We start from the raw sequence: 26,034 nt of genomic DNA, 5'->3' as shown, positions 1-26,034 counted from the left end.
GAATTATCTACCTCTGTGCTTTCTTGCATTTGCTTTCATGACATTTCTTCCATTCTCCATTGTTCCTTGTAACGTTTGTTGATGACAAAAGATACCCTCCATTTACATTTAAAAAGGGTAGTGGCTCCGTTGTAAAGCCTGAACAATACCTACTGAAGCTCAGCTTCAGTCCCACTTACTCAATTGAAGAGTCGGTTAATATTTTAATAAAATAAAGACCTCTTTTAGTACCTGCTGCTGGGTCTGTGAAATTTATGATGCGTCTTTTATATTCATTTCCACGTTTAAGTTCTAATATTTTCCCTCTCTCCCCTGAGCAGCTTAATACACTGCAGGGAACACTTTCCCTTGATCATGAAAACAATATTTTTAAAGGTAAGTGGGGCTTTTAGTTTAAGTATAACCAAGGGACTCATTAAGGAATGTGTTCAATGTCCCAGTACCTGGATTCTTGCTTCTAAGCTACCACTATATATACTTGTGTTTAAAATATTGTTATCCGATTTTTTCTGGGGGGTGAGTGGAGGGATAAACTATTTGTGTTAAGGTTAATGAAAAGTCAGTAATACCTTCAAGCTGATCCCTGCAAAGGTTCAAATGATGATATTATCTTGGTGAAGTTAGACGGTCTTCAAGGCTTACAGCTTCTGAAACTGTTACCCAGAGAGAAGTATTATTCTCTCAAAGGCAGTTTCATATTAATTAGGTATCTTAAGATTGCTGTATAAATTGCCATTGTCAGTTTATCAGTTCACGAGAAGAAATGTAATAATCCTTTCAACTGGAACACTTGTATGGCAAGAACCAGCACATTCTTTCTCTGTACGAAGACCTACCTACGAAACAAAATTATAACCAGATAATTGTATGGGAGCACAGAATCAGAGTAAAGGAGATTAAATTGATTCCAGTGTCAGGCTAAGATTGCCTGACACAATGGTAGTTCTCCACGCAGGCTATATCTCTGAGACCAGTGTGGAGTTTACGAAATTTTCAACATCTCAGACCTAAAATTAGGGTCAGGCATTTGTATTTTTTTCTTAAAAACTCTACATGTGATTTTCTTGGTCCATCAGGGTTGAGACCATCAATCTGGTACACAGTTGTCTTCACAATAGGAATGATTTGGTAATGTTGTCATATTATCCAAAGTCCACTGGGCAAGACTCTACCTCTCCTGGATGGTGGTTAGAATCACAACACCAAGATTTGCCTTGGTTATTTCCCTTTGCCTGGTGTTACCATGATGAACAATTCTCTTCTTAGATAAGTTTTTGCATTTAGTCAAATGTTTGCCCTGACCGGAGTCCTTTCAATTTTAGATAGCTTTGCCCATCTCTGCTCTGATCCAGTGCACCCTGATCATACAATTAAATCTTCTATGCACACGCAATCTTGTTTCCTCCCCTGGAATTTTTGAGGGTCCCATGTTATTTTAATTCCATGTTCCACTTTTTCAACCAAGAAAAGCAAATTAGCAGAGAAAGGAAGATTTTTTCCCCAGTTATGTAAATTTATGCAGAGATAAGCTATCCCATGGAAATATGTATTTGCAGCCATAAGGACCACAACCAGAGGCTATCATCCCTTTCTCCAGATTGTAGCCAGAATGATCTTCCTTAAACACGAATTTGATCATGGCGAACCCCTTCAGTCCTAGGCTTTCATGCTTAAATCTAAACTCTGAAATCAGCTTCCAAAGCCTTCCATAGTCTACACACTTTTTGTTTCTCTAGCCACATCACTCTCCCACACTCCACAATCACGCTTCAGCCATTTCTGGATTTTGTTCGATTCCTCAAATGTGCTGACCTCTTACATTTTCTCTGCCTAAGACATGTCATCCTCTTCTTCCCAGTTAGCTCTTCCTCTTCTTTGGTTCTCAACCTCAATGTCACTTCCTCTGCGAGACCTACCCTGATTTCCTCATCCAGTTTAGAAATGTTAGCTATGAACTCTCATGGCACCCTGGATTTCCATGACTATAACTCATATCATGTTTTTAAAAATAGCTCAATGACTTGCCATGGCTTTTAGGATGAAGTGCAAATTTGGGTTAATCCTTAACCAACCAGCCAGACTTCCACTTGAGATCTTATTCCTTTACCCTGTGGCCCACCCTTTCTCAAAGATCTTTTATTTCAGCCACCTTGGTTACTTCTTAGCCATTTATAACTGCCTTCATCAGCAGTCAACCTACTATAAAATATCTTGGCCTTTTATATTGGATTCATATTATAATCACAATAAAATATATATTCTTTGCAAGTCACCATAGACAAAGTAGAGAGGTGGATATTTCCAAGGTGGATTTAGTTCAAAATTTTTAAGACATTCCCTTTCTTTACTCCTTCTGAGTTTAATTTCTAGAGACAGCCACTCTCATTGTTGATCAAAAATTGCTACTACCCCTGACTCTGTCTTTCCTGAATTAAAGAAGGGAGAGAGAACTCTTTTGTAAGCATGAGGCCCCAGTCAAGCACAGTTCCCAGCCTTAATTGGGAGGAAGCTAACATATCGACGTGTCTGCTTTAGACATAGCTTAGATTTTCCAGTACTGTTAGGATTTCACGTAATTTAATATTTTTCAATATCGGCATTTGTGTTATATGTTTTCTTAAATGGGAATTCATTTTTAACACTTTAAAAAATGTTAATAAAACACAAACATTTCCAAAAAAATCCCCTGTCAAGCTATATAGCTGTGTATAACTGGGTTTCTCTGGTTTGGTAAATACTGTTGCCATATATTTAGAAGTTTCATTTTTCGCTAGCAGCTGTGTAAAGGGAACAATGTCCCTCCAGCCTCCCTCCAATCCTGGGTGTCCATTCTCTCTTCCTATATACGCCACTTTTTAGAAAGACCTGGATTCAATCATGGTTCACTCCCTTACTTGCTGTGCTATTTGGGTTCTCAGTTTCCTCTCTAAGGGCTAATACAATGCAATGCGGGGAAACTAACTGAGATGATGCATGTGAAATATTCGGCATGGTTCCGGCATAGATCAGATGAAAAAGATGAGAGTGGCGTTGATTTCCCTTCACACTGAATTCTTCATTTAGAACACATCTTCAAGCCTCCATGCTTTTGCGTATACTGTTCCTTCCACCAGGAAGCCTTTCCAAACCCTGTCAGAGTTAGTCCCTCCTTTCCCTGGGTATATCCACAGCCCCTGTGTTCATATCACTCTCATAAAGCTTCTCCCTCTGGGTTGGAAATCATTTACTTGTACCCAAAGCTGTGAGCCCCTCTAGGGGACAGGCACTACTTTCTCATTTTTGTGTCCCTAGGGATAAAAGTTGTACCTACCTCAGAGGTTGTTGTGAGGATTAAGTACCTACAGAACTCCTAAAAAAAGGGGAGTGCTCAATGAGCATTAGCTACTGTTATTATTTTTATGATTATTATTAATGTCCAGCACAAAGCTTTGTTCAGAGCAAGTACTCTATACAAGCTGAATGAATGAAAAAATGAGTAGATGAAGATATGAACACATTTTTTCTCATTATGGTAGCTGAGCATCTTAGAAACAAAGAGTGACATTGACCTCTGTTATTTTGGCCTACCCAGCATTCATCTCCTTTTTATGGTAACAGCAACTCTGTTTGCTTTTGAGGAGCCATCCTTGTCTGTGCATGTGGTTCAGAGGGTATTAAATCACTCCTTCAGCTCCAGACTGAGTAAGCAATCCAGATCTGATCATTCAGCATACTCTGTTCCCAGTTCGCTGTGACATTGTTCTTGGAGTATTGGTACATTACCCAACTTTGTCCATTGAGAGTCAGAAGTAGGACTTTTGTTAGCTCTATGGGAAAAGAAGTGGTATTTGCCCTGGGGTTGCTAATTCACTCAGATATAAGCCTGGTGCTGCTGGTGGCCATCTTTACTGCTGGTGGGAGAGAATCAGCCCCACTCAGGGAGGGGTTGGGCCTTCAGCCTGGCTGTCCTTGAGTAGGTGACATGTCACATGTCACACAGAGCAAAGCAGAACCAAAAGACAGAGACAGATTCTCAGTGATATCTTCTGAGCACTTGGATTCAGCCAAGCCTGAATCCAGATCTACCCCTGAACCTTTTACATAAAAGGTTCAGGGGTAGAGCTAGGGGATCCCCAAGACTGGGGATCCCTAAGACTCTTTCAGGTGTCTTCAAATTTAAAACTACTTTCATAATAGTAAGATGTTATTTGTCTTTTTCACTCTCATTCCCTCAGGAGTGTGCAGTGGAGTTTCAGGGGTTAAGTTATATGTGATAGTGCAGTGGATTGAATGTAGAAGCAGATACAAGAATGTAGCTGTCTTCCATTAAGTCAGGCATTGAAGAGACTTATAAAAATATGAAATGATATGACTTTTTTCTATTTGGGGGGAATATAGGTATTTTTCAATATTTTTCCCATTTTTCAATAAAATATGCTATTTTGTAAACATATAATGGGTTTATAATTATTTAAAAAATGAATACATTAATACATATTTAAAAATGGTTCTCAGTATTAATTTCTAATATGGTAAATATTGATAGATATAACCCATATAAACAAAAACTCTTGGGGAATCATCAATAATTAAGTGTAAGAGGATACTGGAACCAAAATATTTGGGAACCACTGAGTTACACAAACCAGTAAGTTCCATTTTCTTGCTTAGGACATTTTTAGTTGGGTCTCTGTCACTTTCAAATGAACGAGTCTTGATATTGTGTATAATTTCATAGGAAAATAACATTGCCCTGAGAAGTTGGGGGATACTCTATTGGCTAATAGTTTTAAGCTTTTTGAGGAGAAGACTTGCAATAAATGAAAGAAGCCAGAGAATGTTAGAGTGTGTTGTAACATAAACCACATACAGGAAAGAAGACTTTCTGTCTCCTATAGCACACAGATCTGTGAAATCTGTCCTTACGGGAGCACTGGGGCCTGTTCCAGACTACTGGGGTTATTGGCTATGATTTCAGGTCAGCAGGACAAATCAATTGTAGGTTAAAGGGCAAAGAGTTCTTTTGTCTTTCTAATACATCAAGACAAGTTTTTAAAGCCTGAACCCTCACAATCACCTTATTCTAATAGGGTTTGTTACTTGGTTTTTGGTTTGCGTCAATATTACACTCAGTTTAAAACTTCTTATGTCAAGAAGCTGCTTTGAAAGTATCTGAAGGTTCAGCTGAATGTTGATTTGGGGCAGGACTGATCAACCTGCAGACAAACCAGTTTTGGAAAAGGCTGATAACAAACACTACATTTTTTTCTCTTGAAATGCAAACATTCAAGGACACATGGCAAAGATGCATAGATTTAGTTATTCAAGAAACACTTAAGCAGAATGTCATAATGAGAGTAACTATGGGGGCAAGGAAGGCCTCTGAGGAGGTGACACTTGTACTGATCTTTGCTGTAGGAGGATGAGGTAAAAGAAAGTTACTGGTGGAACACAGAATAAATACAGAAGTCTCTGAAGTGCAAAAGAACTGATCCATTTGAGGATTAGTAGGTGTTTCTGTAGTGTAGTGGTTAGCACGTTCGCCTCACATTGGAGGATTAGAAGGGAGGCCAGTGAGGCTGGAGCAGAGTGACTGAGTAAACCCCATAAGAAAGGGAAGCAGGCAGGGGACAGATCATACAAGCCATGGCATTGCGGTGGTTCATTGAAGGGTTTCAAACAAAGGAGAAGGGGAGACAAAATGTATAGAAATGTAAAAAGTAAGGATGTTGTTCTCTCCTTGGCTTTCCACCCCAAGGAAACAAGAGCATTAGGGGAACCTGTGTGTACTCTGAGCTGTTCTGGCTGTCAGGTCTGTTCATGATGTTCTTTACATCCAGAGGCTGTTCCTCTCCTATGCATCTCCTATGCAACCTTCAGAGAACCCCTCAAATACCATATCTCCTCAACGAAGCTATGAAGTTGGGCTGTTTGGTGCTGTGGAAAGCACATGAACACTGGCATCTAGGAAATCTGGTTTTGTGTCCTGGCTCAGTCATTTCTAAAATCACTGTGGGTCTTGCATTAGATTGTTAACCTTTCCAAGACCCTTGTTTCCTTTCAGCTTGAAGAGTTGCTGTGAGGATCAAATGAGATGGCATTTGTAAAGGGCATGTCGCACAATGGATGCTCTATAAATGCTAGTTTTCTTCTGCCTTGAAGGGCAAGATGGCAGTGATTAAGAGCATGGGCTGTGAATCCGAAAGGTTTGGGTTTGCATCCCACCCTGCTATAAGCTTCCTGACTGATCCTGGGTGTTATTTCACCTTTTCACAGGTATACTCATTTGTATAGGGGGCTAATAAAATCATAGTACTAAAATCATAGGATTGCCATGAGGATTAAATGAGATAATTTACTGAAAGAATTTGGCTCAATGCCTGACAAATAATAGGCACTCAGAAAATACTGGCGGTTATAAACAAGAGCAGTACCCAGAGTGGGAGCTTTGTGAAACACATGTAGAGTGATCTATGAATACTTTCTGAATGAATACATGTTGATGGGTGTTGGTGAATTCTGGTATGGAGCATGGGCAGCTGGGTAAGTCCAGGGAAGAGAGGAAGGGGGAACTGACGTAGACATTCATGGGGATCTGGGCATCAGGAGTAAATGCCAAAAGCAGACACAGGAGGCAAGATAGGCTTCAGAAGTTGAAGGGGAAAAACTTTGCCTTCTTCACAATTTTGGTACAAAGAACACAAACTGAACCTCCTAAGCTATAAACAACAAGAATAAACTTCTTAAAAAATACAACCGAATTTTTTAATGTCATGTTTCTTTCTTGATGGTACTTGGAGAGATCCAGAGTCCAGATGTGATGGCTCCCCCAGAATGCATGTGCTTTGTCTCTGCTGGTGTAGTAAAAAGCTTGCCAGTCCCACTCAGGGAGGGGATGGGTCTCCATCCTGGCTGTTCTTGAGTAGCTCACATGTCACAAGCACTTGAAGCCACCCCCATAATCAAGGGGTGCAACTGGCCCACAGTCATTGAGCAAGGAATCTTGGGGAAATGCCAAGAAAGGAGGCTCCCACATCAATATTGATCACTGATGATGTGACGACTCTTTTCCCTGCTACAAGCTCATACTCCAAAGGTAAGCCCCTGAGTTCTAGAATATTCCCAAAGGAGTGACACATGCTCAACCCCTGGCACAGTGGCCTTCACACAGGACACTCCACTCAGTTTACTGGAGTTATATTTGGTTGCAGAAAGGTTGAAAATTCTAAGGAAGAGCATTGACAAAGAGTCAGAGTCCTGAAAGTCAGAGCTTTCCCAGAGCAACAACTTTACACAACTCCATTCATATCCTACTCTATATAAGTTGTGCAGTGCACAGGCTACATGGCCGTTTTTGGTAGCATTAGAATTTCCAAACTGAAAATGTCCCAATTCCAAAATACATAGATGAGGGACTTCCCTGGTGGTGCAGTGGTTAAGAATCCGCCTGACAGTGCAGGTGACACGGGTTTGAGCCCTGGTTCAGGAAGATCCCACATGCCGCAGAGCAACTAAGCCCGTGTGCCACAACTACTGGGCCTGAGCTCTAGAGCCCGCGAGCCACAACTGCTGTAGCCCATGCCTAGAGTCTGTGCTCTGCAACAAGAGAAGCCACCGCAATGAGAAGCCCGTGTGCCGCAACGAAGAGTAGCCCCTGCTCGCGCAACTAGAGGAAGCCCGCGCGCAGCAACGAAGACCGAACGCAGCGACCGCAGCCCCCCCTCCCCGCCAAAAAATAACAAACACAGATGAGTATCGAGCCCTTATTCTGTGCCAGATACTTTCTCACGGAAGATCTTATTTTATTAAATCCAGTCAAAAATTTCAGGAGCCATTCTTGACTTCCCTCTTTCCCTTGCCTTACCCCCAACTCCACAGCAAGTCCTCAGCTTGACTCACAAAGTATAATGTGCATCTGATCACTGTTCAGTTCTTCCTCTGCTACCACCTGAGGCCAAGCCCCCCTCCTCCCTCACCTGGAGGGTCTCAGCAGCCCCTAACTTCCTCTCCTGTCCTGTCCAGCAGCCAGGGTGCTCTTTGGGAATATTCTAGACTCAGGCGCTAACCTTCGTGCCACTCACCTATTGAAAACACTGCAGGTGCGGCCCATCGCTCTTCAGACAAGATGCAAGCTGCCTACAGTGACCTACGGGCTCTGTGTGATGTGGACTCGCTGCCTATTTCTCTGTCTCCACTTCCTCGTTCTCCCTTGACTCACACTCTGCTCGGGCCACGCTGGCCATTTCTGTCCCTGAAAGTCTTCAAATGTATTTCTTCCTCGGGATCTTTGCACTTGTTGTTCTCTCTTATGGGAGTGCTCTTCTCCTAGATCAAATGCTTTCTTCCCTTCCCTTTTTTTTTTTTTTTTTAATTTCTTGGCCTCACCCCATAGCATGCAGTATCTTAATTCCCTGACAACGGATCGAACCGCGCCCCCTTCAGTGGAAGCACGGAGTCTTAACTACTGGACCGCCAGGGAAGTCCCCCTTATCATTCTTTAACCGAATATCACCTCCTCAGAGATGCCTTCCCTGACTGCTGTATCTGAAATATCTTTTCCTGTGAAACCCAGTCACTCACTACCACTTTAACCTGCTTTCCTTTTCTTCAAAGTACTGAATGTTAGTGTTCCTCTGTAGCTTTACTTGTGTCTATCTCCCCTGACAGAATGAAAGCTTCATGAGGACAGGGACTTTGTCTTGTTCATAGCTTCTCCTTCTATACCTAGAGCAGTCCCTAGCTCGCAGTAGGTACTCAATAAATGTTTGTTGAATAAATTCTCAATGAATTTAATTCTTAGAGCAGGGTTTCTCAAAGTGTGGCCCATTAGCATCAGCATCTACTAGGAAATTATTAGAGTTGCAAATTCTCAGTTTCTAACCTGGACCTACTAAGCCAAAACACTGGCAGTGGGGCCCAGCAAGCAATGCTTTAAGAAGCTCAGTAGGGGGTTCTTAAGCATACTCAAGTTTGAGAACCACTGCCTTAAAATAAATGTGTGAAATACTATTAAGCCTGCTGTACAGATTTTTTAAAATGTAAATTTTAGAGGGGTAACATAGTTAGACAATTTAAGGAAGAATTAACATTTATTACCAAATGTCACATTGTAAGCACTTAATAAATAGTATTAATAATAGTATTTACAATACTATTGTTACCTATTATGTAATAGGTGTTATATTTAATCTTCACAGTTATTCTATTCAGTGGGTGTTAATGCTTCCACTGTTAAACTTATTAAAGCTCAGACAGTTAAGTAATTCACCCAAGATCACCCAATAAGAAAGAGGCAGAAAGATCTGCTTGCTTGCTTCTTTCCTTTTTTTCAGAGAGATCTAGCTAAGGACAGATCACTGATGTGGCAGCAGATATGCAAGGAAAACACATTTGGCATTTTCTGAAATAAATGCCAAGTTTCCACAATTGGAAATGATGAATGGTGGGTCTTGACATCAAGGGAATCCTCAGAAAGGGAAGTAGATGTCCTTTCAGCCTACTGGCTTCAACTCAGAGACACTGGCCCAAGCTGACCTTGATGAACCCCATCTTCTACCTCAGAAACAGGAGCTGTGGGGTGCTTTGGATGTGGGCTGGCAAAAGCCTGGCTTGGGCACCAGGAAGCATGAATAATTGTGGGCTCAGCAAATCACATGGGCCCCACTGCCTTCATGGAAGAGAACTGACATTTGATGGTGATGGAGAAGATGAGGATGGAAATATATAAATATATATACTTCTGAAGTCGAGTCACAGTTGTTCTTGGAACTGCATGGCCTGAACACATACAGACAAAACCCCAAACAGCAAACTCCTAAAATTATGTTACAGCAATCTGGTTAATTTAGCCAGGAATATTGATGGGGAGATTATGTCAACTGACCTTTCCACTTACTCCTTACTCCTTTCTCTGTTTTGGGTTTTCATAGCAACATCAATCCATTCCCCGATTTTCAGTTCTTTTCTAATATGGAGGCAAGCATCAATGGGATGGATATTCTTTCAAGTCTCTAATGGAGGTAAGACCAGTGCTGTATCAATGTCCACTTAAAATTGGTATCCTTATAGATGTGCATTTATGTATGCATGGAGGATTTTCCAAGGATCCAAGACACTGCTGTTAAAGTTTTGCTTGTAGGTTGCCCAGACTCTAAGGGCAAAGTGACATGGGACAAGTGGACTTACAGAAAGCAAAGCCACCGTGCTGGAAGTTATCAGAGAAAAGGGACACTGTCTGAATCACATGCATCCCCAGGCCTTTACTCAACATCTAGCACAGAGTAGACATCTAATAAATCTGTATGGAATGAGTATTTGGATAATGGATCCACAATAGGAACTCAACAAATATTCTTCAGTTGGATAAAAGAAGGAAGAATGGAAGGACTCTTACTGTATCTGTCATATTGATTAGGAAAGTACTACCAAGAGCCTCAGTGAATGTCGAGTGAAGATTGGAATAAATGCTTGGCACGTAGTAGGCAGACAAAGAATGACACCAATGGACAAGCAGTCATCTTTTCTGTCACACAGATGAGATCTGCAAAGTGTAATAGAAAGACACTGGCCTACTCCCTGACAGCAGGGTCCTTATGCTTGGAATCGTTCTTTTTTGTAAGTCTGTGTATTCCATTGCGTTACCAGAAACTTGGTCTTTTCATTTGAGTCACAATAGCTTTGTGCCTTTTCTCACCACTTCTTGAAGGCACACAGACGCTCACTTGCGCAAGCTCACACATTAAGGCAAGGGTACGGTCCAGGCTTCTGACTCGTCCGCACTCATTAGAGCCATCAAAAAAGTCATTTTCCCCCAAATGCCTGAAGGGTGGCTTTGTTTACACACATAGATCCACTGTGTCAGCTCACATGGCAGAGCTCTGACACATTTAGTGCTGTCGGAGCTTGTGACATAAGGCATTTTTCTGGACATCTTCCTCTACTGCCCCAATACCAAGCTCATGTCACCAACACTGCTGAGCTCTCAAAAAAAACTATTGCCAAAAAGCTCTTTTGGAAAATAACATTTCATTTGTGACTGGTGTTTCCTGTCACATCAAGGTTATATTCTCAGCTTGATTTCAGTTGTCTTTGGGTCAGGAGAATAGATGTCACTGGGGATCTGAAACCACCTCCGCTATGGAAGGAGGCACTCTCGGTTAAGAGTCTTAATTCTTAATCCCTGGGCCATGTTAATTAAGCTCCTTGTGTGTCAGTTTCTTCATCTGTGAAAGGGGTTAATATTGATACCTATGCTATAGGATTTTTGTGAGGCTAAAGAATCATAGTCAGGAAAGCATTTGGAATACTTCTTTGGAAGTCAACCTTGGGAAACCCCGCAGAGATTGTGGGGTCCCCTATCTTGCAAAGTGGCCTGGGTAGTAGGGAAGGAAGGGTGATGGGGGTCGGGGGGGAGGGCCCGGGGTGGAGGAGCTCTGAATCTCTGTGCTGTTTCAGTCTGTTCAGCACATTTACTTACCTAATAGTTTGGGGCTCCATGTCAGATTTCAGGTAGTAAAACCTTTCAAGTTGCTTAAAATGAAAAAAAAAAAAGTTGAAAACTTGGAAACCATGGATCTAGCATTTTACAAATGAAGAGACTGAGGACTCACGATCTCTTGATCTCCACACCAGTGCTTGGTCTACTGTCCAGCTCAGCCCCCTCCCCTCCGCTATCAGAGCTGATTGTCCTCATCCTACAGTAACAACCCAAATCCACTGGATAGAGAGAAGAGAGGCATAAATCAACTCTCCTTCTCTAGTTAAAAATGATGCCTGATTCAATAGTTCATCCAAGGCTATATAGTTAGAAAGTTGTTTAGACTATAATGTGGGTTTCTTTTATTCATTATTCAGCACAATTTATGGAACAATTACTACCGTTCAGTCACTTTCAGTACTTTTTCTATTGGACCCTCCAGGACCTTCTGCTCAGGAGAGGACTATAGCCATAGGCATGAAAATTCTCATAAGACTGCAAGGTTCGTTCCCAAGGTTTTGCTCCCTCTCATTCCTCCTTAGGAGCCAAAAGGACTTAAAAAGCCTTTAAGTTTTTCATAAAAAAAATCCCTCATAACCTGTGTTATGAGGAGACCAGAATCTACCTTCAGCTGGTACCTTTGAATTCTTGGTGTTGCTTTTTCTCATTTATAAAATGAAGATGAAGGTGCGGATGCCCATCTCACGAGGCTGTTGGGAGGGTTGAATGAGAGAACTAGTGCAAAGCCCCAGGGCCACAGTCAGGCTTCATAGAAGAGATTCAGCTAGTTGGATCTTCCTTCTTCTGCTGTAGTGCATTTATGCCCCTCTCTTTCCCCAGATTCCTTTCAGGATCCACACAGACAGCTTGGGTATACTAAATTCTTGTTTCTGAACTGTTTTCCTCTGTCCCAAATGAAAATCGCTGTTTGAGCCCCAGCCCCTCAAGGTCCAGTCCTGAGGTTGGCATGGTGGCTGTGTATGTTTTTGATTGTCCTTTTTGGAGACAAAAGTGAACCTCATGAAGTAAGTAGAGCAGGTGACATTACTCCCATTCTTCAGACCATAAACCCGAGTATCAGGGAAGTGAAGTGACTTGCCCAAGATCATGTAGCTCATGGTATCCAAGCTGGAATACGAATCCAGATTTATCTGACTCACGTCCACTGCTCCAGTGGCAGCCTCCAGCCACCTCTGGTGGAAATCTTCCTCTAACCTCTCCCAGCATGACGAGTTGTATTTTTATAGAAGACAATCCTTTTTCTCTTCTTTAATTGAAGTATAGCTGACAAATACTATATGATATCACTTATATGTGGAATATAAAAAATAATCCAAGTGAATGTATATATATAATAGAAACAGACATAGAAAACAAATTTAGGATTACCAAGGGGGAGGGGGAGGGATAAATTAGGAGTATGGGATTAACAGATACAAACTACTATACATGAAATAGATAAGCAACAAGAGTTTACTGTATAGCATAGGGAATTATATTCAATACCTTACAATAACCTATAGAAGACAATCTTCTTCCTCCCAATGGGTGGTAAAAATACTGGTGAGGGAAGTCATTCCACCTCTCGGCAGCTGCCTCAAACGAAGGCCTGGAAATGTGTGGCAGGCAGAGGGAGGGGGTTGGAGCGACACTGAGCTCTTCACCCGCTGAGAGTGGAGGAGGTGGGAGACATCGAACAAGTCAAGCATAAAGGAGGAGCGAGATTTTCCAGGCACTTCCCTATATAAACACAGCCCTGACAGAGGAAAGGTTGCCTACAAGGGCATGCTTGACGTTTTCTTGAGTTTTCGAGGGTAAGGGCTGAGTCAACACGGAAACGCCATCCCTTTCCCTCCCCCAGGCCAGGCCATAGGCAACAAGAGGTGTGACTCTAAAATAATGGGACTGATGCTTTGCATTCCTGAGCTTCTCACACATTCAGAGGAGGGTTGCCCCTCCTGCCCTGTGATTTGCCCAAACACTCCTCACCCAGGTGTTTGAGGTCTCAAACTACTATTTTAATCTCATCCCACCAGTAACCTGGAGTCAGATACCTTGATCTTTAACTTACAGGCAACTTATTTTATCTCCGACCTATTTGGAGACTCAAGTAACATTTCATCTGCAATTAATAGAAGATCCAACTTAAAGTGGCTTAAATGTTTTTTAAAAAAAAAGTGTCGGGCTTCCCTGGTGGCGCAGTGGTTGAGAGTCCGCCTGCCCATGCAGGGGACACGGGTTCGTGCCCCGGTCCGGGAAGATTCCACATGCCTCGGAGCGGTTGGGCCTGTGAGCCATGGCCGCTGAGCCTGCGTGTCCGGAGCCTGTGCTCCTCAATGGGAGAGGCCACAACAGTGAGAGGCCCGCGAAATGCAAAAAAAAAAAGTGTTATCTTAAGTAAAGAGAGAGAGGGAGGGAAATGTTTGAAGTGTTGATTAACTCAGGGGCTCAAAGTTAGTAGCTTCTCTCTATCTTTCTCTTCAGTCATCTTTAGAGGGTTAGTTTCACTTTTAGAGTCATATGATTATGGTCGCAAGAAGACTACCACAGCCCCAGGTTTCACATTCTTAAACAGATGCGCCCAAAGGCAGAAAGTTTTTTTGTCTTTTTTTTATATCAGAGAAAAAAGTCTCCAAAAGTCCTCTGGCAGACATCCCTGCCTCTTTTCTTTTCTGGTTACATTGCATCTTGCCTTTAGCTCAAACAAGCCAACGGGAATGGAATTACTACCACCGGGTTGGATTAATGAAGACTCATTCCCTGGAGCTTGAGAGGAACACTTCCAGCAAGACAAATCTGTCCAGGGGGAATAGCCCCAAACTAAATCAGGCTTGGAGGCAGGGAAGGAGGAGGGAGAAAAGGCTGCAGGATAGGTGACCAGGAGAGTCTTCTACAATATTACCTAATATTACCCAAGACTGCTGTGAAGATTAAATGAGATACGTGAAAAACATTGTGCATGATTTCTGGCCGAGAATAAGTTCAATGTTACTTTCTCTGCCCTTATTTTTATCCCATCCTCGGCTTGCTATTCCTCAAATTGGCTCACAGCTTTAACCCATATTCTTTGTATTTAGAATGCCCCCTTCCTGGCGCAATGCTACTGTCTTACTCTGTTCTGGTTGCTATAATAGAATACCATAGGCTGGGTGCTTTATAGCAACAGAAGTTTATTTCTCAGTTCTGGAGACTGGGAAGTCCAAGATCGAGGTGCCAGCAGATTTGGTGTCTGGTGAGGGCCTGCTTCCTGCTTCCCACTCTTCTTGCTGTGTCTTCACTTGGTGAAAGGAAGAAGGGAGCTCTCTGGGGCTCTTTTATAAGGGCACTAATCCCATTCCTGAGGGTTCCACCCTTAAGACTTAATCACCTCCCAAAGGCCTCACCTAGAAGTACTATCACTTTACGGATTAGGTTTCAACATGAATTTTTTATTTAGTCTATAGCAGCTACCAATACCCCATGGCACATCTCAGATGTCAAATGTACAATGAAGTCTTCCTTGAATTCTCAATCCTCCAAGGTGTATTTGTTTTTTATTTATGGTTTTATTGCACTTTGCCTTGTATTTGTGCACTTTCTGAAATCTCCCCTAGAGTGTGAGCTTCCTGATGCTTAGACTAAGTCTTATTAATCCCTAAATTCTCTGTATAACCTCTCAGCTGGCCTAACACATAGTAAGTACTCAGGAAATATCTGTGCAATTAAACTGAATGCATTTTGTTAAAAACTGCTGCCCTGGCTTCACAATCCTTGAATTCCAACTCCAATATTGGCCAGAGCTTGTGACACATTCCCTTTTTTTTAAAATTTTAATTGCGGTAAAATATACATAACATAAAATCTATCGTCTCAACCAGTTTTAGGTATACAGTTTAGTAGTACTAAGTATAGTCATATTCTTGTGGAGCCATCACCACCGTTCATTTCCAGAACTGTTTTATCCTCCTAAACTGAAACTCTGTACCCATTTAACAATAACTCCCCATTCCACCCTACCCCCTTCTATTTTCTGGCAACCACCATTCTATTTTAGGTCTGTATGAATTTACTCTAGATACCTCATATAAGTGGAACCATATAATATTTATCCTTTTGTGTCTGGTTTATTTCATTTAGCATAATGGCTTCAAGGTTCACCCATGTTGTAGCATGTGTCAGAATTTCATTCCTTTTAAGACTAATATTCCATCATATATATATATGTATATATACACACACCACACTTTGTTTATCCATTCCATTCATCCATTGATGGACATTTGGTTTGCTTTCACCTTTTGGCTATTATGAATAATGCTGCTATGAACACTGGTGTACAAAATCTGCTCAAGTCCCTGCTTTGAATTCTTTTGGGCATATACCCAGAAGTGGAATTGCTGGATCATATAATATGTTTAATTTTTGGAGGAAAAATTGTTTTCCACAGTGGCTACACCATTGGTGCATTATTTTGACTTGTACCAGTGCCACAGCTCCTGGTTTTTTGGGCTTATCAGCTCTAGCCTCAAAAAGGAAATTGATGAATCTGATTTATAATCACAGATTGCCAGAAAAATTTGATTGGTCCTGGTGGGTCAGGTGCTCATCCTGGATGAAACTGGGATTGGGAGGCTGTGGGAAACTTATGTAGAAAAAACATGGCTGGGCTTCCCTGGTGGCACAGAGGTTGAGAGTCTGCCTGCCGATGCAGGGGACACGGGTTCGTGCCCCAGTCTGGGAAGATCCCACATGCAGCGGAGCGGCTGGGCCCGTGAGCCATGGCCGCTGAGCCTGCGCGTCTGGAGCCTGTGCTCCGCAACGGGGAGAGGCCACAACAGTGAGAGGCCCGCGTACCACAAAAAAAAAAAAAAAAAAAAAAAAAAGAAAAGAAAAAACATGGCTGCCGAGAATAGATAATGGTGGTCCTTGAAGAAAGGGAGTTCATGTGGTTTCTGCAGATCACCAACGAGTGTTTACAACAAAAGAGTTTAACACTCAGTTTGGCTGCTTGTGGTCACATTTTATTCTATTTTATTATTTATTTATTAAAAAATTTTATTGGAGTATAGTTGATTTACAGTGTTGTGTTAGTTTCTGCTGTAGAGCAAAGTGAATGAGTTATACATATACATATATCCACTCTTTTTTAGATTATTTTCCCATATAAGTCATTACAGGATACTGAGTAGAGTTCCCTGCACTATTCAGTAGGTCCTCATTAGTTATTTATCTGATATATAGTAGTGTGTATATGTCAATCCCAATCTCCCAATTTATCCCCCACTTTCCCCCCTAGTAACTGTAAGTTTGTTTTTTACATCTGTGACTCTATTTCTGTTTTGTAAATAAGTTCATTTGTACTGGTTTTTTAGATTCCACATATAAGCAATATCATGTGGTATTTGTCTTTCTCCATCTGACTTACTTCACTCAGTATGACAACCTCTAGGTCCATCCATGTCACTGCAAATGGCATTATTTCATTCTTTTTTATGGCTGAGTAATAATCCTTTGTATATATGTGCCACATCTTCTTTACTCATTCCTCTGTCGATGGACATGTAGTCACATTTTAAACCTATGATTTCTTCTTGGCTGTCCAAGGTGGGGGTCTCCGATTCTCTAACGAGAAATCCTGCCAAGAAATTGGGTGAAGGGAAACCTTAGACCAAGTGTCCCCTCTCATGTTTCTTCTCAGTCAAAATATTTCATATGTTCCAGATGCCATTCTCTTATGATAAGTGAACAGAGTCCACACTGGGCAGGAGGACTGGCCCTTGGCAATATTACAGACTGATGACAGATGACCTGTCATTACAACAACTTTGTAAATGTGTTTTGCCAGCACTAAAGGTGAAAAAAAACCACAAAAGGAGAAGAAGGAAAGGTCTTTAACATTTTGGCCACTGAAGTCTTTTCATCCATCAGAACCTGGAACCCTGCCACCCACCCACTTGGCCACTGCTGGACCAGAAATGATGAACACAACTCACTGTGTTTTTTCTGGTTTTTCAAAAATAGAAGAAAAGAGATTTGGCTAGAATGTGGCATGTCTGCGTTTCCAAAATATGTCTGCTTATACAGGGAAATGAAGGGCCCAGGGCATGCGATTGTAGATATCATTACAGGGGTCCCTCAGATCTCAAGGTTATCAGTCCCCATAGAGCAGAGAAGATAATTTTGCTCAGCCTCATCACCTTTTCTGATTATTAGTAGGTTCTTGACCTTAAAAGAAAAAAAAAACTTTACGGAAATGAATGGCTTAGAAAATAAGAATTCTCCATAATCTTACTACACAGCTATAACCACCGAAAGTCTTTGGTTTACATTCTCCCACAATTTTTTCTATACGTACATGCTAACTAAAGGCATACTTTTTCTTCATATTATTGTTTTTACCTAAATGGATTAAGACAGTAACACAGCTCTGAAATTCTGTTTTTCATAACAGTATAACTTAGACATCTTTCCCTGTCAGTACTTGAAACTCTCATTCTTTATAGGCTGCACAATTTTCCATTGTACAGATGTACTTTAATGCACTTATTCACTCCCTATTTACAGCTATTCAGGGAGTGAGGAAAATATTTAATATTCTTATTTTTCCTCATTCTCTCTCCTTGCTTCCCACACCTATAATATTTTATTGGGCAAAGGTGACTTTGGGATCAAAAGTCATAAGTGGCTTCTGTCCACTCCAGTGGCTGTGTGATTGTTTTAAAATTAGTATCTCTCTCTCTTGGTTATTCATTGTGATGCTCAATTATGTGGTTATTTATTCTCAACTTAAAGGCATCACTCTTCAACTCTAAATTAAAATGGTAAAGAATGCTCACAACCCTACAGAGATCTCAGAAGCGTCTCAGAGCTGTAGGTCTGGGGAGAATCAGGCAATAGGGTCAGAGAGCTCTTCTGTAGTTTCTTCTGTATTTCGATTTTTCCTCCTTGTTTGGTTTCCATGGGAATTGGTGATGTGCACGGTGTGTGTGAGTGTGCACGCACACGTGTGTATGTGGTATGCATAGATACATGTCTGGGCAAAAAGAACTAGATAAGGATAAACTCCCCAAAACAAGGCTCAAGGAGGGAGACAGGTGGAATTTTGGTGTTACTGAGCAGTAGGTAAAATGACCCTCGTAAATTAGGACAAATCTCAGGACAGAGCTTGGATGCTATTTCTATGGTTTTCTTGAATTTGGAAAATTGATTCCTTTGATACTGCAATGATGCTTGGGGTACCTCTGATTAATTAAATACTTCTGAGCCTTTTTGTGATGAATATTGTGACTTCTAAGTAATATATCATCGAATAAACCAGGAGATCCTGGAGAAATCTCTGACAGTCTTTATTATTCACACCTTGCTTGAACCACAAATGTTGGAAAAGAGCTTTGGTTTTAGATGCTGGTTGCCAGGGGGAGGTGAAGTTGGGGGGTGTGATTGGAGAGGAGTGGGTGAGGATAAAGGATGAATTCAAGGCATCTTGCTATTGCTTTCAAAATACTGTTGTCTGTAGTTATAGAAATGTTAGTCTGTGTTACTTAAGAAGGGCAGCTTTAAAGAAGCTTCTATTCTTCAAGTGCTAATTTAAGCACAGCGTGGTTTCCCAAGTATAAATACAGATTTAGTGTGTACTCTACCCTGCTCAATATACGATCATGTAGCTGCAAAAGCCACCTTTTCCTCAGTCTCACATTGCTGGGTGCAGGCAAGAATGGTCAGCTTTATAGTTCTGAGTTTCTTTGGGGACAGGGATTGTTTTCTAGAGACCAAAGAGACAATTACACCGTTTGTGATAATAACTACAATTCTTTACATAAACTGTCCCCTCGGTGCATAAAGCCCCCTCAATCCATGATTTTATGTGTTCCTCTCTAGAAAGCCCTGGGGGGTAGGCATTGATTATTATCCCCCTTTTTTTGCAGGTTGAGAAAGTAAGATCAGGAACAGTAAGCAGGAGTGAGGTACATGGGGATTAGAAACGGGACTCTGGAGCCAGACAGAACTGGGTTCAAATCCAAGCTTCACCCTTTATACCGATGTGGTCTTGGGTAAGTTACTGAGTTTCTCTGCCCTTTATAATGTGAGGGTAGTAATTTCTACTCGGTAGGGATTATTATGAGATGAAGTAAAATACGGCATATTAAGCATTCAGTATAGTGCTGGGCACCTAGGAAGCCCTCGGCAAACGTAGAAACTCTTAATAACATTTGCAAGGACACAAAGATGGTAAGTCGCAAGACAGGACTAGCGTTCAAATTTGACTCTCACCTGAGTGTGTTTTTTACTACACCATAGAGCATGTTCAAAGGATCTCTAGGGGAAGTGAATTCTCTCTTGCTGGAACCATCTAGAGTCACTCTGTTGTGGAAGTTGCCCGTCTGAAATGGACTGATTCTGCCAACGTGGGGCTATTTTAGGAAAGAAAGAATGCAAATTGAGTGAACACATTCTGAGCCCCTACTAAGTGGCAGGCGGGTTTACTGTGCCATCTCGTATTATCAGCACACTCTTGCTCATTACAAAGACCAGGAGCAGGAGGGTCAGGACGTAGACCACGTGCCCAAGGTCACATAGCTGGTATAAGGCAGAGGAAGCAAGACTCAGAGCTGTCCAATACCAAAGCCATCTTCCCACTGCTCCAACCAAAGAGGCACCTTCACTTTTTAGGGGAGATAGATTTGGGACTGAGAAGGTGTGGGCTGTATTTGGTTTGCCTGTCTGCTCGAGACTTCTTCCTCAGTCTGATTCCCTGGACTATTTCGGGGTTGCCATGTCATTTCAGTCCCCCCTCGGAGAGCCCTGAAGAATGTGCAAAAGAAAAAAGAAACCCATGAAATCTATTATTGGCACTCGCTCTCAATTTGCTATTATGACGTCCATCCTGCAAAGAAGTGTTTATAGCCTTATAAGGTTCCCAGCATCAATTTAACTGTGTTATCTCCCAGTAGATGATACAGAATGCAATCTCAGTAGCAGACGGCAGAGAGAAGTGGGAGAGTTTCTTGGCTGGGGAATGAGAGAGAAATGAAAAAGGGCCTACTATGCTGAGTCACTAAGCCAAAGCAGCTTACTATGGACCACATTCAGGCCTGAGCCAAGACGCAGGAGCGAGTCACATACTGGCTGGTGGGGCTGAGATGTTCCTCTTTGGGAATGCATCTTCTGAGAAGCTGCAGCCAGAAAAAAGGGGGAAAAACGCCAACATCCTGAACATTTTAAGTTCATCAGTTATATTTTTACATAGTTAAATCAAGCAGAAAAACAGAAAAAAGAAAGTCATGTTTCCACCAGCTTTCTTCCAACCTCCCCCAACACAGCCGGATGCCTTAACTCTCCTCCCCTTATCATCACAATAATCCAGCTAGCATTCCTGAGTGCTGTTCATAGGCCGGGCACTGGGCTCAGGGTAGCAAATGCCTTATCTCACTGAGCCCTTGCAATAATCCCATGGGATAGGTACATTTATCATTCTCATTTCTGAAATGAGGAAACTGATGCTTAGAGAGGTTGAGTTACTTGATCACATTTCAGAGCTAGAGAGTTACAGAGCCAGAGTCAGACTCTGATTCTTTCTGACCCCAGAGATGGAGTGTTAATTGCTATCTATTACTACCTCATCACTTCCTAAAGCTAAAAGGTATGAGAAATCTTTCAGTTCTGGGGTCCCAAACCTGGCTTATTATCAGGATAATTTGACACACTTAAAGCAAAACTAAAAAAAAAAAAAAAAAGAAAGAAAAGGAAAGAAAGAAAAGGAAAGAAAGAAAGAAAGAAAGAGAAAGAAAAGAAAGAAAGAAAGAGAAAACAATACAAAAATAAAACTTGTAGATTCTTGGACTCACTCTGGAAGATTCAGAAGGTTTGTGTTGGATCCTGGAAATTTATATTTGAGTTCTCCCACAGGTGATTCTAATGAAGACCCAAGTTGGAATCCATGATTTCATCTATTCCATACATTTCCAAAGCAGCAGCTTAAGATAATGGTAACTTGCCCATGGAAGTACATCAGGTTGGTGATACACAAGAATCTGATTCCTGGTCCTCTCTCCATATTACCATGTCTATCAGCTGATGAATGAAGCAGTGATATATATGGTCAAGTCATTAATTCTGTGAACTAGACTGGACATGCTTCTGAGGAAGGGGGACACAGTGAGATCGGGGATATAAATGAGAACGACTTTCATTAGGGAAGGTTCTTGGAAGGTGGTAGAACTGTAGGCAACAGTGTTCAATAAACATGCCAGGCCCTTAGTTATCAATAAGTAGAATTTGGAGAGTTAGGAAAGCCTGGATCAAATCCCAAGTATTTTCAGAAAAAGGGAGAAGAACAAGAGCATGGACCTGGGAATGGGGATGCTCTATCAAGGCATGAAAACATGAGAAGCCCACCAATGTGAGGAGCCCAACAGTTACAGACGAGGAAGTTCTAGGAGATAAGTGCCATAGGAAGATGGAAGTCAGATTAAGAAGAGTATTATTTAAGTATACCATCTGCAATGAGCATTTGCCATTTTGTTTCCTTTCTAGAATCTGAAGCTCTTTTCCATATTTGGGGGGTTTGCCTCTATAAGTGGGTGGAAGTGAAAGAGGCTAGATAGATTCTTGGTCTCCTCATCTCTGGAAGCTGTTGCATAGACATGGTAGGTGATGAGATACTGCAACCAGATTTACATCTAATCAACTGACTCATTTAGAATTCACTTGGGGGATTGAAGTATGGTGTCCAGGGTCCAGTGGTGGCAGAAGTAGTAAGGCAGAGGCTATGACCAGTGTCTAAGCAGACTGTCTCTGGGATGTGACTGTGGCCACTAAGCTTCCCTAGCTCCTGCCCCTTGCCCGAACCAGGCTCCCCAGCCTTCCCGCTGAGCCTGGGAGCCACTCAATTCCCAACCAACAAATTTCATTGCTGCTTTACTTAGCTACAGTCACTTTGAATCCTTCACAGTCAAGAACTTTGACCCACGTGCCTCCCCACACTGAAGCCTACTGCCTCTCTGCTAGAATTGCTCAACAGTTTTTTGTTTGACCAGTTCCAACCTTTTCTCCAGCAACAATCCATTGAAGAAGACACTTTTAAAGGCTTCATTTTATTTAATATACATTTGTGAAGTAACTATCATCATCACTCCGCTTGTAAAAGATGTGGAAACCTGGGCTAATACAAATAAGTGAGAACACCTGGGTTCACATCCGTGCTCTACTACTCATCTCTGTGACTTTGGGAGAATCTTTTTACCTCTGTTCATGTGCTTGTCTTTGAAAAGAAGGCAGTGACCACCTATCTTCTTGATGTAATAAAATGTATTTAAATAAATTCGTTATCAACATTGTGACTTTATCCCTCAAGAATTTTCTTGCATTTTAGTTCACTTTAAAAGTTGTATTTTAAAAGAGTAAAAAAATAGAGCCTAACATCCCCCACCAATCCTAAATGACACCCAAACCAAAATGTAAAAATTGGATAATTTTGAACAAAATTGGTTTTCAACTACATTTTTTTTTTTTTTTGTGGTACACGGGCCTCTCACTGTTGTGGCCTCTCCCGTTGCGGAGCACAGGCTCCAGACACGCAGGCTCAGCGGCCATGGCTCACGGGCCCAGCCACTCCGCGGCATGTGGGTTCTTCCCGGACCGGGGCACGAACCTGTGTCCCCTGCATCGGCAGGTGGACTCTCAACCACTGTGCCACCAGGGAAGCCCTCAACTACATTTTGGTTCCAGTCTGTCAATGGTTTGTTTTGTTGTCCCTGATGGAATATTTGTCTGAGATATGGGTGTTTTATAGGAACACCGGGTTGAAGGCACCTTTCCTGAGGAACATGAGCCAGTACTGTCTCCAATGGATTGAGCATTTTCCCTAAAATGTGTCTGGGAGTGAAAAGAAAACTTTCTTTCTCTCTCTCTCTCTCTTTTTTTTTTTTTCTTTAAAGAAAACTTTCTCTTAATTGAAGACTCATGAGGCCTGGACTACTGGAAACAATAAAGCCATCACTTAGGACACATGTCAATGGTATAGGCTCCAAAAGCTCCCTGTAATAAATGCCAAGGGCTTAATAGTGTGGAACTCTGCCTTTGAAGCTGGGTGAGAGGAAATGCATTTTTGGGCACTGAGGCCTTTTCTGAAGAAATGACTCCACCGTATGTCTAGCTGGTTCTATGGTGTCCATTTTCATTCAGAACCTAAGGGGACTGACACTAAACTGTCCCGAGAAAGATGAGTAAATATGGCCTTTTCTTCTTCCCTCCATGTCCACAGCTGGGAACAACTGGATTTTCTGAGGTTAACGATTTATGGGAAGCTCTTTTCAGCTATACCGCCACTCCACTTCCTTTCCCATGCACTTGGTATCACAGGCCCTTCTGAGTACCATCTGTGAGCCTAAAATACAAGTTTTATCTGTAGTCATACCTGTCCTTCCTTCCTTCTCCCTCCCCTCAACTCTCCAAGTCCCTCCCACCATTACATCTCAGAGGAAAAGATATAATTCTTCTTATCTAAGGTTGACCTCTGCACATGGCATTGACCCTATTCTTTCCTACGTAGTCTATCTTCATTCTCTTTCTCCCTCCCTTTCCTAACTCTTTAACACATCCCTTTACTTTGGCTCTGTCTCCCCTGAGTAAGTGCACTGTTTCTCCTTTTTTAAAAAACCTCTCTCTTTACTCTGTCTTCTCCTCCACCTACTCTTTGCAGTTAAACTACTAGAAAGAGTTATCTCCATTCCCCCTTTTATTCCCTCACTTCATTCAGCTTCTTATAACCTTTCCCTCTGGCTCTTACTCCCATCACTCCACTGAAACGGCTCTTGCTCAGTTTATAAATCACCAGTTCAGTGGACCCTTATAGTTCTTATTGACCTAAAGATGGAAACATTTGAGTGTGATGACCTCTCCCTCCTCCTTGAAACTTTCTTCTGTTTTCATTTCCTTGACACTTCTCCTAATTTTCCTCCAACTTCTATGGTATTTCTTTCTCAACACCCTTCACTGTCTTCTTTTCTTCGGCTAACCCTTTAAATATTGGAGTTGCCCAAATGTGACAAATGACAGCTACTTACTAGTCATTGCCTCTAAATTTCGTTTAGTTCTTAGGCAGAGATCTATTGATTTTAGGGAAGGTAAGCTTCTACCTCAAATCTGGAGCATACATTATTTGGTTTAATATGGGAATATTAATCCCATTATCCTTCACTAGTGATTTGCTTTTTAGCCAGCTATATAGTCAGTGAGACATAAGGACAAAACAGGACTTCTGAGAAGAGTTATTTTTCCAAATGAAAGACAGAATTTCACAAAACGGAACCTTTTGTCCCTACTTCATATTTCTGCCTTGAACATGGTTGAGTGAGGTCATGGAGTTTAGGCTTTGGAAACCACCTTGAGACCATGAGGCAACAAGTATGAAGATGGAAAATCAATATGTGGAAAATGGCAGGATAGAGAAGAGAAAGAGCCTGGGCTCTTGATGACATCACTAAACTCAGACTAAAATCAGAACCACCTACCTCCATGATTTTTTTTTAATAAATTTATTTATTTTGGGGTGTGTTGGGTCTTTGTTGCTGCACGCAGGCTTTCTCTAGTTGTGGCGAGTGGGGGTTACTCTTTGTTGCAGTGCGCGGGCTTCTCATTGTGGTGGCTTCTCTTGTTGCAGAGCACGGACTCTAGGTGCGTGGGCTTCAGTAGTTGTGGCCCGTGGGCTCTAGAGCTCAGGCTCAGTAGTTGTGGCTCATGGGCTTAGTTGCTCCGCAGCAAGTGGGATCTTCCCAGACCAGAGATCGAACCCATGTCCCCTGCATTGGCAGGCGGATTCTTAACCACTGCCCCACCAGGGAAGCCCCTCCATGATTCTTATTATGTAAGATCATTAATAAGTTAAGTCACTGTTAGTTGGATTTTTGGCTATTTGCAGCTGGATGCATTCTAATACTGCAATCCTAGTATTGCAGGGCTTCAGTTTGCTTTGGTTCTCTTCTCTTCTTCCTGTATGTTCTCTTTTAGGACAATCTTATAACATTCATGGCTTCAAGTATTCCCTGTACCCTGGTGTCTTTCTGTCTTAGTATATTTAGGCTGCTATAACAAAAATACCATAGACTGGGTAGCTTAAACAACAGACATTTATTTCTCATAGTTCTGGAGGCCAGGAAGTGCAAGATCAAGGCACCTGCAGATTCAGTGTCTAGTGAGGACTTGCTTTCTGTTTTATAGATGGTCATCTTTTTGCTGTGTTCTCACATGGCAGAAAAGATAGAAAGCAATCTGTCTTGTGACTCTTATGGGGCACTAATCCCATTTATGAGGGCTCCACCCTCATGACCTCATCGAATGCTAATTACCTCCCGAAGGCCCCTCTTCCTAATACCATCATCTAATACCATTGAAAGTTGGGGTTTTGACATATGAATTCCAGGGGAACACAAATATCAGTCCATAACACTCTCAAATATACATTTCCAGCCAACTTCTGTATAAAATAATGTATTGAGGATTTGCTATGTATCAGGCACTGTTCTAGGTGCTTTATATATTTTTGTTAATCTTCACAGTAATCCTATGAGGAATATCTCATTATCACTATTTTATAGACGAGG

This window comes from Hyperoodon ampullatus (assembly GCF_949752795.1).
Source record: "Hyperoodon ampullatus genome assembly, chromosome: 7".
NCBI lineage: Eukaryota > Metazoa > Chordata > Mammalia > Artiodactyla > Ziphiidae > Hyperoodon > Hyperoodon ampullatus.
This window is presented reverse-complemented; position numbering follows the sequence as displayed.